The 6,000-nt window shown below is 45.8% G+C and overlaps 1 pseudogene; it reads left to right on the forward strand.

Moving 5' to 3' along the window:
- Nucleotides 1–3,789: 3,789 nt before the first annotated feature.
- LOC129010185 (glutaryl-CoA dehydrogenase, mitochondrial-like) lies at nt 3,790–5,347 on the forward strand (annotated as a pseudogene).
- Nucleotides 5,348–6,000: the final 653 nt, after the last annotated feature.

Here is a 6,000-nt window from a genome sequence, read left to right on the forward strand (position 1 = left end):
AATGTGGATTTTGTCCTGAGGACTAATAGTTTTCAACAGCAGCACACTTGTTTTAAGCAGAATCTTGTAAGAAACCCAAACAGGATAAAACTGATCCATACAGAGCTGTCCTAATAGAAGCAGGGGTATGCCCCCTGCCCACAGTCTCCCCATCCAGCCATGGCTGGGGACTCTATAGTGCCCTTTGAAATACTGTTTGAACATCAGTACAACTGGCAATGAGTCATCTTTGAACATTAACAGACATAAGAATGTGAGTTTGGAAGGAAAGGAGAAGTCAGGAAGAGCAGTTAGAATGCTATTGAAATTGTTCAAGCACAAAATAATAAGAACTTAGATCAGTAACATTCATAGTGAAATGGAAAATAAAGAGATTTTGAAAATATAATCCTTAATATACAAGGTCTTCCTGCATCAGAGAAAATAATTTTACCTCTGGCGCATCTAATTTTGGATATCTTTTTAAATAATATATTACAAACTTCAGCCTTTTAAATGTTACTATGGCTAACACATTCTCACATTTGCAAAAGTTTATGAAAAAACACAAATTCCTTTGCAGCAAACTGCTTAAATGATGGTTCATATGTCATAGTATAGATTTTGGGATCCTAAGAGAAGCCAATGGAAGCTATGGAAAGATAGCAAAAAGTGAAGCATGTTTGAAAGATATCTAATACTCTTTTCATTTACTAACCAGGCATACCAATTTTTGAACAGCGTTCAAAACCATCACGACCCTTTCCCTACACTCTCTCAAATGTAAGCATTCAAGTGTTTTTCTTAAAAGTTACATAAAATTATTCATTACCCACTTACAATTAGTTACAATTGCCCAGTAAAAGCCCTTCCTGGGTAGAAGGCTTGTGACTTAAGGAATCCATGACACTCCTGGATTGGGTAAACAAAAGATATGCTCACACAAATAAGCTAATAAGAGAGGCAGCAAAAGAGAACTGGGAAGCCAGAGAAATTCACATGATGAAGATACCTGGCATTTAGCCAAAAGTAAAAACTATAAATATTAATCAGATGAGAATCAGTGTCACTTTACTGCAAGAATGTTCTGTAATTAAAAGAGTGGATATTGTGTTGTGCATGTTAGCACAATTGCCGCCAATAATATTGGATGCCAGTAGCTCAGGAGTACTGGAAAGAGCATGGATTCCTAAGGATGTCACTTAGCAGAAAGTTTACTAAATATCAACTGTTTATGTCAAATTCAAGTGACACTGCAAAGTAAAGGAAGAAGAAATATCAGGGTTTCAAAATTGTGTTCCTGTCTAAAAGACAAGAAAAGAAACCTTCCTTGGACATCTATTATAAGCCAGGCATTTGCTAGGCGCTTTCCAGACATAATGTCTTTGAATACTTACCTCAATCCTGCAGAAGAGGTGTCATCATAATCACATTTCAAAGACGCAGCTATTCCAAAGTTGGCTTTGTCATCCAAGATGTGGCTGTGGTTGTGCATGTCTGAAGTGGAGCAGAGGTGACATGTCCTTGAAGTTGATAAAGTCACAAGATTGTGAGACTGCAATGCTTCCTGGATCATCCCTGTGGGTCAATGGGCCTTGGAGTGGATGAAAGGCGTGGGAGGGAGATACCAAAGCTCTCATTTGGGTAAATCAGCGGTAAACCTGCTCAGTGGTCAGGCAAAGGAGGTTTGGGCAACTTACTGGGAGTGTCAAAAAAAGGGGGGATAATTGAAGATCAGAGTAGCAATGGTTGGAAGAGGCAAAAGGAGATAAAAGTGTGCCGTTCCCTTTCTTTCCTCTGTTCCTAGACATAGGGATGAGAGAGGACGAACAGCCTCCACTACTGAAGGGGGCTAAATGGTAAATACTCCCACTGTGGTGGATTTCAAGCTCTCATGATGTTAGTGAGCGCAGAGTTGGGAAAAGATGTGCACAATCAGCTCTGATGATCCAGTGCCAGTTAGCGCCAGCACCCTATTGCCCTTTCCCATGTCATATTTTCCTGTCGCTTCTTCCCACCTGTTCTTGCTCAAAGATAAAGCTGTTAAGTTGTCCAGACTGTGTACATTGCACAACTCTAGTGTTGCCATTTTCATCACAGCCATCATTGACATATATAATTTAATATGACAATTTTCCTTTAGGAAGCTGTGTAGAGCAAAGGAGACCTTTTCCTAATTTGCACAAAAGCACCATTTGGGTTGGTTTTCATGCTGCTCAAAGACCACATACTGGAAGTCACAAGCCAAATTCAGCCCACAGACATCTTTTATTTAACTCACATTGGGTTTTTAAAAAGACATTTTTTTAACTAGCTTGCCAACATTTAAAATTCAGGAAACCAAAATCCAAATTACTAGATTATATTGGAAAAATCAAAGCAAGCTGCACTACATTGAAAGCAATAACAAAGAAAGTACCTATACCTAGATCAAGGTAGGCATTCAAAAGATGTCAGGATCCTTCAGCCCACGCTGGCTAATGTTTTGTACTCACGTTTTTTATCATTCTATCCTGGAAGCCACGCCATCTGGACTCTATCTTCCTCTGTGGCTCCTCCCTTATCTTCTGTCAGTTTCTAGAACAATCTTTGCACCTCAGGGCTTTGCACTTGCCCATCTTCTTCCTGAAACACTCCACCCTCCACCCCCTTGACTGGTTCATCTCCCACTCATCCTTCCATTTCAGTTTAGATGTCATCTTCACCATCAGCTTTCAACAAGACTCCCAAATACCTCCAACTCACGCCATGCTCCATGGAGCAGTCAGACTGATCTTTTTAAAAAATAAATCAGATCATGGCACAGCACAATTGTAATGAAATGCAAGCTCCTTCAGCTGGCCCTTAAGGAATGGTGTGGTTTGGACACTGTCCCCATCCCTCAGTCACATTGTTTCCCTATTTCCTTTACAAACACACCTCCCGTGTGCCTGCCTTTGCTCTTGCCACTCCCTTTGCAGGAACACTTTTTCCCAGGTTTTCATAGAACCTACACCTTGGTAACATTCTGGTATCAGCACAAACCAGCTGCACATCCTCAGAGAAGCCTTTTCTACCCACCCATGTAAAATAGCAGCCCTGCCCTCTGCCAGCTTCAATTCAATGACTCTCCATCGCATCCCTTGATTATGTATCCCAGTTATACCCCAGATCTCCAAATCAGACTTCCTGGTGGTGGGGCCTGCCAATCTTTCCTTTTATTAAGCTACCCCTGGGGATTCTGATATGCAACCAATTTAGGAACCCCCCGTCTGTGGTATAATGGGAAAGGAAAGAATGGTAGGCATGTTGAGGTGTGCTGTGGTTCACGGCGAGTGTTTTGTTCCTCATGAGTTTTGATAGTCCAATATTACAGTGATGTAGGATACTACAAACCCACTGTAATTTTGCAGCAATAAATTACTGTCATTCCCTTGCTTGTTTATAAATGCCACCTGAAACCTCAATCAACAAAATTGTGGAGAATCTGTTAGAAACAGAGCCAAAAATTCCTCCAACTTCTTCGTAGAACAGTTATGATCATACAAGTGAGAAGACTAAGTGAAGAATGGACAGCTAAAGGATTCGACAAATTAATAGGTTGAAGGAATACAGACATTTTTTTTTAAGCCAGGAATCTGTGGGTGCTTACAAATCTTTGGGAAAATACCCACTATTGCCAAGAATTTTAAGATTAAAATATTTGGTGAACTGGGAGGTACCAGGTCAGGAGGGCCCAGGGGCCAGGGCCATGGCTGGGAGCGGCTCCATTCTGGCGCCCCAGCTCCTCCAGGTCACAGTCCTCGCTCCACCCCCTCGCCCACTGCTTGCATGGCCCTGAGAGGTGTCTCTGTAGGGCTACTGAGCCCACAGACCCGGCCTGAGCGTTTTGCACACATGGGTCTCAAGACTGAGAAAGACGGGAGGACACAGAGCTGACCAGCCAAGTATAAGGACCCTGGTCGCACTGTGCATCTGCAGCTCCTGCCCAACTGTCTGCCTGCCCCAGGTGGATTCTGTCCCAGAATCCAAGGGCTGCCTGAACAGGATGACAGGGTCATGCCCAGGGTCAGAGGCACTGAGGCACCTCGCATCCCGAGTGTAACTGGCAGGACCTGCTGGTGCTGCAGGAGCAGACGAGGGCAGATGAGATCCTCATCAGGAATACCTTCCACGCTTACCACCAGCTGTGACTCATGCCTGGCATCCTGCTGGCCAATCGCATTGAAGTTTTTCACAGGGAGGAGCATATTGCAGCTGCAGGAGCTGGGTGTACTAGGCCCCACCATCAAAGGATATGGCTGTATTGGGGTCTCATGTGTGGCCTATGCACTTCTGGTCTGAAAGCTGGAGTGGGTGGACAGTGGCTACAGGTTGGTAATGAGTGTCTAGTCCTCCTCTAGTCATGCACCCTATCTACACCTACATCAGTGAGGAGCAGTGGCAGAAGTATTAGGTTGGTGCAGAAGTAATTGTGCTTTTTGCCATTACTTTTGATGACAAAAACTGCAATTATGTTTGCAGCAACCTATACCTGCCCCCTGCTGGCCAAGGGGGAGCTCCTGGGCTGCTTCAAGCTGACAGAGCCCAACTGCCGGAGTGACCCCGGCAGCATGGAGATCAGAACCTGCCATAACCCCTGGAATAAGAGCTACACCCTCAATGGGACCACCCTGATCCAATGGGACCTGAATCACCACCAGGATCCAGTGAGACCTAGATCACCACCTCACCTGTGGCCAACCTGTTTGTAGCGTGGTCTGGAAGATGGCTACCTTCAGGGCTTCCTGTCGGAGAAGGGGATGTGGGGTCTCTTGGCCTCCAAGATCGAGGGCAAGTTCTCCCTGCGGGCCTCTGCCATGAGCATGATCATCGTGGACAGTGTGGAGGTGGAGGACGTGCTGCTCAGTGCAGGCAGCCTGGAGGGTTCCTTTGGCTGCCTGAATAACGCCAGATCTGGTATCATGTGGGGCGTGCTTGGAGCTGCCGAGTCTTGTCTGCTCGTGGCTAGGCAGTACACCCTGCCCAGGATCCAGTTTGGCGTCCTGTTGGTCAGGCACCAGCTGATTCAGAAGTTGGAGGACATGCTCACTGAGGTCACACTGGGCCTTCATGCCTGCCTGCAGCACGGCCACTTGAAGAATCAGGACAAGGCGGCCCCAGGACAGGTCTCTCTCTGCTAAAGAGGAATAACTATGAAAAAAGCCTGGACATTGCCTGCCAGGCCTGAGACATGCTGGGGGGCATTGGGGTTTCTGATGACTATCATATGGTCCAGAACATCAGGAACTCAGAGGCCATGAAAACCTGTGAGGGTACACATGACATGCACACCCTGATCCTGGAAAGAGCTGTCACGGGAATCCAGGCATTCATGGCTGGCAAGTGAGCCCATCCAGCCAGTGGCCCAAAGCTCTCAAACCCCTTCCCAGAGACAGGCCTGGCTGGACCATGGGAATGCTGTGTTCTGATCTTAGGAAGGAAGCTAGCGGATGGAGTGGGAAGTGAGAGACACTGATTTTTAAATATCAGAATTTCCCTTCTGAAGTTGTTCTGATATGTTCCTTAAAAAGAAGATGGAATTCTCTGTAGAGTTTCTCAGTCCACTTTTAACTATGGATGAGAACAGACTCCATTTACCTTGGAATAGAAACATCTGTTGAGAGAAGGAGTGTGACATTGAAGCAACTTCCTGGAGACCCCCTTGGTCTCTGCCTGAGCAGACCCCCCTCACATCAAGGGTTCACAGTGCACCCTCTGACCCTCCCATCCGGGCGTAGTGCCTTATGCTGGACATTGGAACAGAATAAGGGAGAGGAAAATAAGAAGGCTGCACGTCTGACCCCACAGTGTTGGGCTGCATTGACTGGTAACCACCTGAGAAGTAGTTTCAGTCACAGGAGAAATGAACACATCTGGGTGCTCTGAGTCATTGGGACGTGGTAGGGACCACATTTATTGGTAACCACCTGAGAAGTAGTTTCAGCCACAGGAGAAACGAACGCATCTGAGTGCTGTGAGTCACTGGGACGTGGTGGTCTA

Source organism: Pongo pygmaeus, chromosome 10 (genome assembly GCF_028885625.2).
Source record: "Pongo pygmaeus isolate AG05252 chromosome 10, NHGRI_mPonPyg2-v2.0_pri, whole genome shotgun sequence".
NCBI lineage: Eukaryota > Metazoa > Chordata > Mammalia > Primates > Hominidae > Pongo > Pongo pygmaeus.